This window comes from Artemia franciscana, chromosome 4 (assembly GCF_032884065.1).
Source record: "Artemia franciscana chromosome 4, ASM3288406v1, whole genome shotgun sequence".
Taxonomy (NCBI): Eukaryota; Metazoa; Arthropoda; class Branchiopoda; order Anostraca; family Artemiidae; genus Artemia; species Artemia franciscana.
This window is the reverse complement of record NC_088866.1, coordinates 30,491,373-30,507,261: the sequence shown is the minus strand read 5'-3', so window position 1 is coordinate 30,507,261 and position 15,889 is coordinate 30,491,373. Positions and strand designations below refer to the sequence as shown.

Below are 15,889 nucleotides of genomic sequence, written 5' to 3'. Positions count from 1 at the left end.
ACAAGTTTTTTTAACCAAAGTAAGGAGCGACATTAAAATTTAAAACGAACAGAAATTACTCCGTATATGAAAAGGGCTTTTCCTCCTCAACGCCCTGCTCTTTACGCTAAAGTTTTTTACTGTTTTAAAAAGAAAAGTTGGGAGTAAGAATAATTTCTGATCGTTTTAAGTTTTAATGTCGCTCCTTACTTTCAGTTAAAAAAACTTGTTTTTTTATTTAATTCAACTAGTTGAAATCAAGTCATTGATTCGGCTTATCACATTCTCTTATGAGGGAACGAGCTGATACTGGAAGACAACAAGAGGGGAGAAATAACTCACGTATTAATGTAAGCCTCTACTGAAATGAAGGGGCAGACCAAGGAGAAAAAAAAGGCGAACTTCGTATTAAACGCACAAGAAACGTGGTTCATGACAGGTAATTTAACAGTCATTGCACCACCAGATCTCTTTTAGTAAATTAGAATATGTATTCAAACTTTCATTCTTTTACATAGCAATTGATTATAATGATGACGATTAGTCTTTCTTATTCATAATATGGTTTCATTATTTGAAATTCTTATGAAAGTAAGAAAATTCACGTGGAACATTTCATGGAAAACAATGGGAAGTTTTTTGGTTTCTGAAAGGGATTGGCGTGATAGAAATGATTATTGTGTTTCAAATAAGTACCATAAGCAGAATTCAAAGTATGTTGTTATCGAATTTGTTTGCATTCTAAGTTAGTCTAGAAATCTATCAGTCTCACTGCAATTTCAAAGCCCAGTTGCCTAAAAATATAGACTAAGAAACCAGTTAATCTTATAAGGGGTTTCTAATAATCAAAAAGAAAGCTAAAGCTTTTGTGGAAGAGTAGAGACTATTGCTTGCATGCCAGGTTGGTAGTTTTACCACCAGCATCCAAAGCTAAAAAAAACTCTAAAGACTCCAGAGCTAAAGACTGTATAAAGACTGTATAAAAGACTGTAAAGACCTGTATACCAAATACATCAAAAGAAAGGGGTGACTAAGGTATCAGCCATTTTTGCTTGCTATACTAGCTGATGACTAGAAATTTATATACGTATTCCTGCCTAGTTAGGCATTGAATATAGAACAGAATTTGTTTTTACCATCAGTAGCAAAATTTTGACATCGATCTTTTCAAACAGTTCGTGGTAACGGACTCTTAAAAATGGACGTTTGATACCAAATATATACATCAAGAGAATCGGACTTTTATGGTCATTTTAAATATATATATTTCATCAAGTTTAGTTTTGCCCATCAAAAGTTACGAACCTTAGAAACTTCTCTTATTTTCAAAAAAAGGAAGAAAAGCCCCTTAAAAGTCATAGAATCTTAATGAAAATCATACCATCAAATTTAGCGTATCAAAGAACCCCATTGTAAAGGTTTCAAGCTCCTATCTGCAAAAATGTGGAATTTTGTATTTTTTGTCAGAAGAAAGATCAGGGATGCGCGTTCATTTGTTTTTTTTTCTGTTTTGCTTGTTTTTTTGTTTGTTTGTTTTTTTCCGCGGGGTGATCGTATTGACCCAGTGGTCCTAGAATATCGCGAGACGGCTCATTCCAATGGAAATTAGAACTTCTAGTACCCTTTTTAAGTGACAAAAAAATGAAGGGCAACTAGGCCCCCTTCCATTCTCATTTTTCTCCAAATCTTCTACATCAATGCCTATGTCTTTGAGGACGATTTAGTCCCCCACTGTCCCCAGGGGAAGGGTTGCATGAAATGAACTTTGCCCTTTGCCCAATGAACGTTGCCCATACAAACACGTATTGTATTTGTTATTGGGAACTTTACTGACATTTTCAGGGTGGATTTTTTTCTTGTGGTAGTGGCACTGGGGAAGGGTTACTTGAGAGGATTTCCATTGAGGAATTTATCATGGGGATGAGAAATTCCATGAAGGGGGCGCTGGATTTTCCGATGTTATCTAAAAAACAATAAGAAATTAAATAAAATAAAGTTTTTTTCACTGAAAGTAAGCTGCAACATTAAAAATAAAACAAACATAAATTATTACGTATATGGGGAGGGTTCGTCCCCTCCTCAATACCTTGCTCTTTACGCTAGTTATTTTTAGTAATTTCAAAAGACCTATTTATTCTAATTAAAGGGCCTTTGTGATAGGGGTCATTCTTAAAGAATTGGAACAAAATTCGAGCTTTAGTGTAAAGAGCAAGGTATGGGCGAGGGGGCACCCCCTCATATACGTAATAAAAATATCCGGATATAGAAGTTCGTTACTTAAGTTAATATGTAAGTTACGTATATTTTGTTACTAATAAAACCGTTCGTAAATAAAATAAAAAGTTCTAGTGACCTTTTTAAGTAACCAAAAAAATGGGAGGGCAACTAGGCCCCCTCTCCCACCCCCTTTTTTTCAAAGTTGTCCTATCAAAAATTTGAGAAAGCTATTTAGCCAAAAAAGTAAAATTAATGTGCAAATTTTGTTTTAATTATTCATGTACGGTAAGCCTAAATCGAAACCTGCATTAATTCAAAAACGTTAAGAAATTAAATAAGAAACAAGTTTTTTTTTAACTGAATGTAAGGAGCAACATTAAAACTGAAAGGGACCAAAAATTATTACGTATATGAAGGGGTTCGTCCCTCCTCAATACATCGCCCTTTACGCTAAACTGTTTTTAGTAATCTCGCAAAAGCTATTTATTCTAATTAAACGGCCTTTGTGATTCAATTATCATTCTTAAAAAATTGGAACAAAATTCGAACTTTAATGTAAATAGCGAGGTATTGACGAGGGGTGAGCACCCTCATATACGTAATGAAAATATACGAATATAGAAGTTTGTTACGTAAGTTAATTTGTAAGTTATGTATATTTATTACTAATAATAACGTTCATAAATTAAATTAAGAGTTTTAGTGGCCTTTTTAAGCAACAAAAAAAATCAGAGGGCAACTAGGCCTCCTCCCCCACCCCCTTTATTTCTCAAATTACTCCGATCAAAACTTTGAGAAAGCTATTTGGCCAAAAAAGTAAAATTAATGTGCACATTTCGTTTTAATTATTCATGTATGGTGAGCGAAAATCAAAACCTGCATTAATTCAAAAACATTCAGAAATTAAATAAAAAACAAGTTTTTTCAACTGAAAGTAAGGAGCGACATTGAAACTTAAAACGAATAGAAATTATTCCGTATTTGAAAGCGGCTGTCCCCTCCTCAACGCCCCGCTCTTTACGCTAAAGTTTGACTCTTTCTCACAAATCTACTTTTTAAAATAATAAAAAAACTTTAGCGTAAAGAGATGGACGTTGACGAGGGGACAGCCCCCTTCATATACAGACTAATTTATGTTCCTTTTAAGTTATAATGTCACTCCTCACTTACAGTTAAAAGAAACTTGTTCTTTTTTTTTTTTTTTTTTTGATTGATGTAAGGCTGGCGACAGCTCTCTCTGAGACATTTCTTCGATCTTCTTCTTTAATACTTAATACATGTTAGGGCATGTGGATGTCCTTTATGATTTGTTGTTTTGATAAGCAACAATTTGGCATTTGCCGAAAACATATTATGTTTTAATAGCATTCTAATCAGAATTTGCCTCGCTGATTTTAGAAGTTGCAGCTAAAACCTACTTAAAATCATCAGTTTTATAAAAAAAAAAAATAGCTATTATTCCTTAAGAGGATCAACAAATTTCCAAAAAATGAATAGAAAAAAATTGACGACAAATTACCAAAGGTGGTAACACTTGGAATATTTATTTTTGGACGGGTGAATATTTATTTATTTTTAGACGGGTGAATTGGGGAGGGGACAAGACTACAGAAATCTCTTTGTATTGTGCCAAGGATCTTGTTCGTTCTAGTTGCAGTGATCTCGTGTTTAAGCCCCTGTGCATAATAAAAGATTATCCCTCTGTAAGAGGCAAAGAATCAGCAAGATGGAAGGTGAAAATATATCTTCTGTAGCTTAAACTCACATTCACTTCCAGTTTTATCTGGAGGTAATGAGATTTCTTTGAGGAGCCCCCAATTTTTTGTCAATGTGTATCTCCCTCTAACTTCACCGGATTAGTTTTCGTTCCTTGTCCTTTAAAAACATTTCAAGACAATTTGCATGCTTGTAGTATATTTAACTCGAAAAAGTATAAAATCCTTATATTTAATAGATTAAAAATATTTACTAGCACCATGTACCCTATTAAAGATCAAAACATTACCTTTGAGTTATTATGGCACTGAGCATGTCTTAGTCCAGGACTTTTACCTTTTTTTTTGTTCAATTGAAATTTTTTTCAGCCAACTAATGACTAATTGCATTGGAATTGTTAATAATAAAAAATCGTTTCTAATCGCATCGGATGATTGTTTACAATAGTGCAATTAAAGAAAAATTAGCATACAAGAAATTTCCTGAAATGATCTTCTGTGTGTCCCTTGGTTTATGACTTAAGACCTAGGTAATCTTTTGCACAGTACTACCCTCTTTTATCTGTCATCTTATACCGACTACTCTATTTTCGGGGTGGCCAGGAAAGGAGACAACTTGGGGAAAAGACCAAGGCTCTAAACTTGTAGAGACTCTGAATAGGAGAAAATTGTTACCAAGAAGAAAGACTTAGATCTTTTTGTGGTTTGTCTGATAAAAGGTTTTTTTCAATTCTTTAAAGCAAAAGACAGGAAATCTCTATCTGTCACTAAAACAAATAACAACCGCCATTTGAAGAAATCTTCAGAGGGGGTATCACATTTTCTTTCAATGTTCTTTAAATGTTATCTTGAGGGATCAACGTGCTTTCATTGCGTAACAAATGATTTTGCAAGAAATAATGCGAGCAAATTCTTTACTTAAGCAAAGTCTTATGGTCTTTAAAGATATTCTTTATATCTCTTCTAAATCAAATAGTATTATCTCAATATTGTTTTATGCCTCGTTTCTTCTTCGGTGGAAAATCAAAATTATATAATAGCAAAAATTTGCAGCACTTTACATCGCTTTTTTTTAACCATTCTCTTGCCCCCTCTCAGGAAAAAAATGTGAAAAAGAACAGAGACCAGAATAATCAAACAGTTCGTTATAACGAACTGTAGTAAGGAGCGACCCGGCTCAATAGTAACCGAAACTCTAAAAAATGGAATTTTAATACAAAGAGTTGCATTCAAACGAATCGCATTTTTATGTTTATTTTAGATACATAACTTCCGTCAAGTTTAATCTTATCCATCAAAAGCTACGAGCCTGAGAAAATTTGCCTTATTTTAGAAAATAGGGGAAAACACATCCTAAAAGTCATTGAATATTATTGAAAATCAAACTATCAAATTCAGCGTATCAGAGAACCCCACTGTAGTAGTTTCAAGCTCCTATTTACAAAAATGTTGAATTTTGTAATTTTTGCCAGAAGACAGATCAGGGATGCGTGCTTGTTTTTTTTTCCCCAGGGGTGATCATTTCGACCCAGTGGTCCCACAATGTCACGAGAGGGATCATTCTAAAGGAAGTTAAAATTTATGGTGCCCTTTATAAGTGACCAACAAACTGGAGGGTAAATAGGCCCCCTCCAACGCTCATTTTTTCCTAAAGTCACCGGATCAAAATTCTGAGATAGCCATTTTCTTCAGCATAGTAAAAAAACCGAATAATTATTTCTTTCGGGACGACTTAATCTCCCACAGTCCCTGAGGGAGGGGCTGCATGTTACAAATTTTGACCATTGTTTACATATAGTAAGGGTTATTGGAAAGTATACAGACATTTCAGGGGGACTTTTTAGTGTTGAGCGGGAGGGGGCGGTCAGGGGAGGAGGTTACGTGGGAGGATCTTTCCATGGAGGATATTGTCATGGGGAAGAGAATTTCCACTAAGGGGGCAGGATTTTCTAGCATTATTTAAAAAACATGAAAAATAAATATGAAGAAGTGTTTTCAACTGAAAGTAAGGAGCAGCATTAAAACCTATAATGAACAAAAGTTATTACGCATATCAGGCGTTCACCTACTCCTAATACCTCGCTCTTTATGCTAAAGTATTTTTGATAGTTTCAACTATTTATTCTACAATCTTTTTGATTCAGGGGTCATTCTAAAAAATTGGGACACAATTTAAGCTTTAGTGCAAAGAGTGAGGCATTGAAGAGGGGCAAACTCCCTCATATACGTAATAAAAGTATACGAATATAGAAGTTTGTTACGTAAGTTAATTTGAAAGTTTTCGTATATTATTTACTATTTTAAACGTTCGTAAGAAATTAAAAGTTCTAGTTGCCTTTTTAAATAGCCAAAAAATTGGAGGGCAACTAGGACTCTTCCCCCCTTTCTTTTTTTCTTGAAATGGTCAGATAAAAATTATGAGGAAGCCATTTAGCAAAAAAAAAAAATAATATGCAAATTTCGTTTTAATTATCCATGTGTGGAGAGCCAAGTTTTGACTGTATTAAAAAGTTGAATTGAGAGAAAAAGTCAAACTTTAGCGTAAAGAGCAGGGCATTGAAGAGGGAACAGCCTCTTTCATATACGGAATAATTTCTGTTCGTTTTAAGTTTTAATGTCGCTCCTTCCTTTCAGTTAAAAAAAACATGTTTTTTTTATTTAATACTTATAAAGAAGGCAAACTTTATCAAACACCATAATCATATCAATTCTAAGATATTGTTTCTTTTCTTTCATCTTTTTATATTTTTTTCTTTGCTATTCATTGCGTAATATTCAATTACCTAGTTTTTTGGTAAACTATTTTCACATATAACACTTAACTAATGTTTTTTTTAATATTTTAGTTTCCACTTTTATATAATAGACTTCTTTTAAATTAACTGTTAATATTTATTTATTGGTTTGGGGGTTTCCATTTTTTTTTTCTTTTTTTGTTTTCTTTTACTTCACGTGAGAAGCGAATTCGGGTCTCTTACAACTTATGATGGTCTTTTAAAAATACATATTAACTCATCTTACCACGCAGGAAACCATGGTTATGTCGACTTTACCATTGATTTATTCGGTATGATATAATAAAAACCTTAAGTAAAAGATTTCAATATATAACATAAGTAAACATTCTTCATACCATACTATATTTAAATGCCTAGGGATGCTACGGGCAATCACGCAACATTGTGCTGCTGTACCTGTGGGATACAATATAAAAATTTTAATATTTCAAAATTAGTAGATATCTTGAAACTGTCCTCCAGTGCCATTTTGTCCTTTTAGGTCCAGTTTTGCTGTTCTACTCCAAAGAATGAAGGTATTTATATGGACACCACCGCTAAAGACATACTGAAGGACCAGCCACCCAGCTGCACGTGCTCTTCCTCTACCCCAATATCCTTTAAACCATTTCTTAAGACATCTTCCCATCTCATTCAGTCCCATTCCGGAAGGACCTGATTTTCATTTTCTCCAAATCAATCACCAAAAAAAAACTTTGGCAATCTGTCATCCTTCAGCCGTAAAATGTGGCTTATGCATCTTAACAAACCTTTCTTTCATTACATCCGTAGAAGGTGGGATCAAACCGTTTTGTTAGTATGTCTTATTATTGATATACGGTATGTCAAACATTTATCTGAGACTATCTTTAGACAATTCTTCTGAAGAACATTCAACAAATTTTCTTAGCCTTACGAATTATCCAAGTGTCAGAGCCATACTTGAGCATTTTCATCAATGAAGCTTCCAATAAGGTAATCATGCTTCGCAGATTTGTGATCCCATTCTTCGGAAGTTTTTTTTTTCAACTGCGAAGAAAAGCTTTCCGTGTCTTGGTCTGATTTTCTTGATCGATTTTCTCTTTCCCTAACATCACCTTTTAACCCCTATTTATTCCTAGCTTAAGCAACTTAGCCTTCATGACATTAGTTTTCAAACATACCCTCAAGCTCTTCGGTCCAAAAATTCACAAAAATTGATGCATTCCTATAACACTATTATCTAGGGTAGTAAATGGTCTGAATAGCTAAGTAGCCAACAGGAGAGTTATACGTTCTATTTGATATAATGTTCTCTCGAAGCCTTAGACATTTTTCTTATGGCAACATCAATCAAAATGACCCACATAAACAGGAATAGAACCTAATTATCTTTATTTTCTGCTCCTACTCAAAATCAACTATAACAAATAGATAGAACAAATAGATAGAGTCCCAGGTAGACATATAGTATTTTTATAAGGAGATTTTAATGCCCAGGTCGGTAGAAATAGGGATAGATAGTATCCTAGTCTATGTGAACTTGGTATAGGAACAAAAACAAAAATGTTTACAGACTACTGCGAACTACTTAGGCATAAAAAACTAGTTATAACCAATACAGTACTTGGTTATAAAAGGGCTCATAAGTTAACATGGTATTGATCATGTTATTGTGAATTAAATAAAAAAAAAACTAATTTTTTTAGCTGAAAGTAAGGAGCGACATTAAAACTTAAAACGAACAGAAATTACTCCGTATATGAAATGGGTTGTAACCTCCGCAATCCCTCGCTCTTTACGCTAAAGCTTTTAATTGTTTTAAAAAGTAGAATCGTGGCAAAAAGTCAAACTTTAGCGTAAAGAGCGAGGGATTGTGGAGGGGACAACCCATTTCATATACGGAGTAATTTCTGTTCGTTTTAAGTTTTAATGTCGCTCCTTACTTTCAGCTAAAAAAATTAGTTTTTTTTTATTTAATTTCTGAACGTTTTTGAATTAATGCATGTTTGGTTTTGGCTCTCCGCACATAAATTATTAAAATGAAATTTGTATATTAATTCTTTTTTTGGCTAAATGGCTTTCTCTTAGTTTTCATCAGACGATTTTGAGAAATAAGGGGTGGAGAAGGAGGCCTAGTTGCCCTCCAATTTTTCGGCTACTTAAAAAGGCAACTAGAACTTTTAATTTTTAACGAACGTTTTTATTAGTAAAAAATATACGTAACTTAAGAATTAACTTACGTAACAAACTTTCATAACCTTATGTTTTTATTATGTATACGAGGGGGTTTGTACCCTCGTTAATACCTCGCTCTTTACACTAAATCGTAAGTTTTGTCCCAATTCTTTAAGAATGACCCCTGAATCAGAAAGGCTGTAGAATAAATAGTTGAAATTACTAAAAATACTTTAGCATAAAGAGCAAGGTATTTACCTCCTCCTAAATACCTCGCTCTTTATGCTAAAGTATTTTTAGAACCCCTCATATGCGTAATAATCTCTGTTCGTTTTAAGTTTCAATGCTACTTCTTCCTTTCATTTGAAAAAACGTTTTCATGTTTATTTTTCATTGTTTTCTTATAGTAATGCTAGAGAATCCTGCGCCCTTTTCATTGAATTTTTCTTCCCCCATAACAGATTCCTCCAAGGAAAGATCCTCCAACATAGCCCCCTCTCCTCAGCCCCACCCCCAAACAAAATAAAATCCCCCTGAAAACGTCTGTACACTTCCCAATAACCATTACTATATGTAAACACCGGTCAAAGTTTGTAACTTGCAGCCCCTCCCCCAGGGATTGTGGGGGAGTAAGTCATCCCCAAAGACATAGTTATTATGATTTTTGACTATGGTGAACAAAACGGATATCTCAAAATTTTGATCCGTTGACTTTGGAAAAAAAATGAGCGTGGGAGGGGGCCTAGATGCCCTCCAATTTTTTTGGTCACTTAAAAAGGGCACTAGAACTTTTCATTTCCGTTGGAACGAGCCCTCTTGCGACATTCTAGGACCACTTGGTCGATACGATGACCCCTTGGGAAAAAAAAAACAAATAAACAAATAAACACGCACCCGTGATTTGTCTTCTGCCAAAAAATACAAGATTCCACATTTTTGTAGATAGGAGCTTAAAACTTCTACAGTAGGGTTCTCTGATACGCTGAATCTGATGGTGTCATTTTCGTTAAGATCCTACGACTTTTAGGGGGTGTTTCCCCCTATTTTCCTAAATAAGGCAAATTTTCTCAGGCTCGTAACTTTTGATGGGTAAGACTAAACTTGATAAAACTTATATATTTAAAATCAGCATTAAAATGCGATTCTTTTGATGTAGCTATTGATATCAAAATTCAATTTTTTAGAGTTTTGGTTACTATTGAGCCGGGTCGCTCCTTACTACAGTTCGTTACCACGAACTGTTTGATCTGAAGCTGAAATTTCATTAGGGTGATTACCTTCCGGGAAGCTATGACGCTGGTAGACTTCAGGATGAGAGAAGCTTTTCAAGGACAGTTGAATACTATACTGCAGAGTTAAAAATTTGACAGTGCAGAAGATGGATGGAATAATTCTAGGGAAATGGTTTGTGAAGTCGCTGATGGAGTCTTAGGGTAGAAAGTTAGAAAATCAGCTAAGAATATTAGCGAAAATACTTTAAGTTTAAGTGAAAGGAGTGGGGCTTGTATAAGGGTTATTAGAGTGATAGATCATATGAAAATAAGAGGAATGTAAAAAAAGTGGAGAAAGAATTAAAATATGAATTAAGCAGGTATAAAATTAAGGCCATGGACATTTTACCGAGGATCTTGAAGATGTAGCCTAGACTGCATCATTGTAAAATATTGTACTGGCATGTTAATTAATTGAGAGGGAATAGTCAATCTAGACTTTTCAAAACTAAAGATAGGAACGGAGCAAATAGTGAAAAGGAATGATTTAAAGATAGATGGACAGAACATTATGAAAATGTTTTAAACCCTGGTAGAATTACAGGAAAAGTACTTTGGTTGAGAAGGGAGTGGCTCCGGGTGTTGATTGTAGGGTTAATGAGTTTTTATTTATAATATAGTGGTTATAAAGTTACAGATAAGTTATTTAAGATTATTAGTTTAGTTTTTGAAAAAGGCGAAGTGCCAGTATGATAGTTTTAGACCTAGAGATGCCTTGGATAAAGTTTTAAGAGAAGTTCAGAGGGTTTTAAAAAAGGTAGATGATGCTTCGACCAGTCACTATTTTGTTAATGGTTGAGAAGTGCATGGGTCATCAAATGTCCTTAGTCCTCAGTTTTACAGATTATGAGCAAACGTTTGAGTCAGCTGATAGAAAAGCTTTAGCGAAGGTCTTATCCTTGTTTGGTATATCGGATGAACACATTCAAGTGATTAGTGTAATGTACGAAAATAAAATTGCCGTGGTAAAGGTAGGAAATGAGGTTAGTAGCAGATTTCTTAAAACTGCAATCAGTTATTATGTAAACTGTAAAAATGATTATGGTGTCTGAGAAAAAATATCAATGTTTTAATTCAAACTAGAACAATACCTGAAAATTTTAAAATTAATCTATTTTTTTGTTAGATTTAATGTACTCAGTACATGATTTACATTATAGTTTTGAACGCAACCAGTTATATAATATAAGAAGAAAGACACCCCGCCTCCCCCCCCAAAAAAATACAATAACTAAAAATGACGATTCCTTAGAATCACCCTCTGAACAATCCAATGTTACGAACGAGAAAACGGCCAAAACAAATCAAATTCACAATGGGTGAAAATCAAGAATGCCGTGGACCATCAACTGCGACACTAATATGGGCAGCTGTAACAAAGGGTATTACTAAATTTTCTGAGACTAACAAAATCCAAACTGAAGAAGAAACACAAGTGTGGTTAGAAGATATGCAACAGTGAGAATCAAAACGTGTCAAAAATGACCTGGTACTATATATATATATATATATATATATATATATATATATATATATATATATATATATATATATATATATATATATATATATATATAAATATAAAAATAAGTTGTCTGTGTGTGTGTGTCGAGTGACGTCATGTTTGTGTGTCGACTGACGTCATGTTTGTCGACTGACGTCATTATAAGGATTGAGCTGTATGCGTCATGAAGTTTTTTGTCGACTGACGTCATGTTTGTCAACTGATGAAATTACATACCGGGACACCGGGACACAAATGACGACCGGGACACAGGGAATATAAATGACGACCGGGAACCTCAAAGAGAAATTACAGACTGGGACACCCGGACACAAATCACGACCGGGACACAGGGAATATAAATGACGACCGGGACATAGGGACACAACTACAACGGGGACGCCGGGGGCACAGGCGGGATATATAAATGACGACCCGGACACAGGGATTGTTCGAATAGAAATTACAGACCGGGACACAAATGACGACCGGGACACCGGGACACAGGGAATATAAATGACGACCGGGACACTCAAAGGGAGATTACAAACTGGGATACCGGGACACAAATGACGACCGGGACACAGGGAATATAAATGACGACCGGGACACAGGGACACATCATTAGAATAATGAGAGTGAATACGGATCTGAATACGGATTGGTTTATATCACGACATGGACACAATTATATTGCATGTTCGAGTCATCATAAATATATATTTATATACAAAATAAGAAATATATTGTATATTATGTTATTATAAAAATATATATATATATATATATATATATATATATATATATATATATATATATATATATATATATATATATATATATATATATATATATATATATCTATTCACAGGTGGGACACAGGGACACAACTACAATGGCACGTAACTAATATGGCGCGTAACGACTTACGCGCGCGGGAGGGGGGGCTTGGGGGGTGCGAAGCGCCCCACCAACTAGATGTTGGGGTGGCACGAAGCTCCACCCCAACTGCTAGTAGGGAATATAAATGACGACCGGGACACTCAAAGAGAAAGCGACCGGGACTCAAGGAATGTTCGATTAGCAATCACCATCAACAAAGCACCGGGATACAAATGACGACCGGGACACAGGGAATATAAATGACGACCAGGACACTCAAAAAGAAATTACAGACCGGGGCCTCGGAACACAAATGACGACTGGGACAAAAATGACGACCGAGACACCGGGACACAGGGAATATAAATGACGACCGCGACACTCAAAGAGAAATTACAGACTGGGACACCGGGACACAAATGACGACCGGGACACAGGGAAACAACAACAACGGGGACACCGGGGGACACAGGGGGGATATATAAATGACGACGGAGACACAGGGAATGTTCGATTGGCAATCACCATCAACAAAGTTCAAGGGCAATCATTAGAATAATGACGTATAGATCTGAATACAGATTATTTTTCCCATTGACAATTATATGTTGCATGTTCAAGAGTCGGTAAACCTGACAATCTATTTATATGCACAGACAATGGGACAGCCAAGAATGTTGTATGTTCGCAAGTTTTACGTAGTTAAATATATATATATATATATATATATATATATATATATATATATATATATATATATATATATATATATATATATATATATATATATATATATATATATATATATATATATATATATATATATATATATATATTCACAGGTGGGACAAAGGGACACAACTACAATGGCGCGTAACTAATATGGCGCGTAACGACTTACGCGTGCGGGGGGGCTTGGGGGGGGGCGAAGCGCCCCCACCAACTAGGTGTAGGGGTGGCGCGAAGCGCCACCCCAACATATATATATATATATATATATATATATATATATATATATATATATATATATATATATATATATATATATATATATATATATATATATATATATATATGCTTAATTATATATTATATATTACCTTACAGACCGGGACGGTGAGCCGAAGTGCCAATTGAAGGGGGGGAGTCTTCACCCCTAGATCCCCTAGGTATTGATTTTTTGGAGGGGGGGATCACATGGATCATTTTGATGGACTTGTCCTAACGAACACAGCAAGGGTAATGAGAGAACACGGAATCAATTGGGGAGGTAATACCCTCCAAGACTTAGATTATGTTTATCATTTAATCATCCTAAGTGAAAACATTGGAAAATTGAACGAATTCTTAGAGCGTTTGCGATTTCAGGGTGCAAGAATAGGTTTTGAAATGATTGTTTAGAAGACTGAGTCACCAAGACTAGGAATAACTGAAGTCAAGAGGGGAAGAAGATCGATCAAGTGATCAGCTTTATCTATCTAGGTAGCATTAACAATAAAGACGGCAGATGCCGTGAAGATGTTAAAATTAGAAAAAAAACAAGGCCCAGCGGTTTTTTAACATTTGATAAAACTGTGGAAGAACAATAAGATAAGTCTGGGCACCAAGATTAGAATATTTTATGCTAAAGTGATGACAGCTGTCAGGTATGGTACAGAAGCGTTGGTGTTCCAAAAAAGGAGGAGGATTTGTTATATATGTTCAAGAGAAATTGTCTACGAATTCTTTTGGGTGCCCAACTGACTGAATGTATCTCCAACGTTAAGCCGTACAAAATATGTGGTTCAATCCCACTTTCTAGGGCTAGGGTGAGAGAAAGCTTGAAATGGCTAAGACACGTTCTGCGGATGACGAATGTCAGATTGGCCAAGATCGTCCTTGTCGGGCAACCGTTTAGGGTCAAATGAAAAGCGGTTCTTCAGCAAATAGTGTGAGAGGATGTCGTAGAAAAGATTTAAGGATACCACAGCAACTTATTATTAGCAGTAATAGTTATTACATGGATTTATTGTTTTTGGCCAGTCTCCTATAGAGAAATGTATCTAAATGTTTTGGGAGCTTATGTGTGATAACCACTCCTTCTTTAAAATTCTCTTTAAGACTTATTTTCTTGTTTAGTCCCAGTGAAAGGTAGACACTAAAATAAGCTTATATTTCCTAAGAATCTATAATGTAAGTGACATTCTTGTGGCTAAAATTTGTAATTTTTCTTGCGATATAACCACTGACTTTTTATTCCAAGGAAGATCGATCATTTTACAAGGTCCCCTTAGGGCTTTTAACTGATATTGGGAGAATTGAGACTCGCGCTAATTAATTGCTGGTTAATCGTGGTGCAAAATGAGATGAAGAAATTTCATGTACCTTGAGCTGGATTGCTTAAAATTACCAAGAAATTAGGTTTGGAACCAAGACTTTTGTTAGAGATGTTCAATAGTCCTAATTAGAGAGTGATTTGTGGTCAGGACATCTTTGTTAGAAAAGTACCTCTCAATATCAGGATCTCTCAATAAATATATATTTCTTTAAAAGAACTGAAGCCAAACTGGGTTACTATGACAAAACACGGAAGAAGATTACAAGGTCCCCTCAGAGCTTTTAACTGGTCTTGGGAGAATTGAGACACGCGCTAATTAATTGCTGGTTAATCGTGATGCAAAATAAGACGAAGAAATTTCGTATACCTTGAGCTGGATTGCTAAAAATGACTAAGAAATTAGAATTGGAAAAAATACCTTTGTTAGAGATGTTCAATAGTCACAATTAGAGAGTGCTTTGTAGTCAGGACCTCTCTGTTAGAAAAGGGCCTCTGAATAAAAATATATTTCTTTAAAAGACATGAAGCGTGGAGAAGAACTACATGAAAAGGAGAAAAATTAACACCAAAGAAGAATAAAAACATATAGAAAAACAATTACCACTCTACGACACACGTGATTGCTCTTGATTGTCATGATTATTCACGATTCTCCTCCTTTTCTCTGAAGTTTTTTTTAGATTTTTTCCTCTTTGAGCTGAGGACGGCTTGAAAAATGTCATGACTCCTATAATTATCCTATTTATTCCTACTGACCATTGAACCGATCTTTTTTTTTAAATATTTTCTTCTTTATTTCATAATGTGTCTTTTGGTTTGCATTTATAATGAGTTTTTAGATGCAAAATAAATACGATGCAAAAGCTCCGTTACCTTAAAATCTCTTAACTATTATTATTATAATGTTTCTGGTGTGACATCCTTCATAATTCAATTTAAGGTCCCGTATGATACTTCAATCTCCGGGACTCACATTTTCCTTGATTTCTCTTGATCAGGGCACTTGTATAGAGATAGATCCTTTTCTTTTAAAACGTTTAAAGGCATCCTACGTTGCAAAACCTTCTCCC

The 15,889-nt window shown here is 34.8% G+C and overlaps 1 protein-coding gene across 3 annotated transcripts in view; it reads left to right on the top strand.

The window, feature by feature from the left end:
• The window catches only part of LOC136026284 (muscarinic acetylcholine receptor DM1-like), a 217,100-nt gene that overhangs the window by 38,917 nt on the left and 162,294 nt on the right, over positions 1 to 15,889 (top strand). The window contains exon 1 of one of the 3 annotated variants that reach the window (XM_065702682.1): positions 279 to 418. The exons of the other annotated variants lie outside the window; for them this stretch is intronic. The gene's annotated coding sequence lies outside the window, so the exon portion shown is untranslated. Of the gene's footprint in view, positions 1 to 278; positions 419 to 15,889 lie in introns of those variants that run through there. 3 annotated transcript variants of the gene reach the window in all.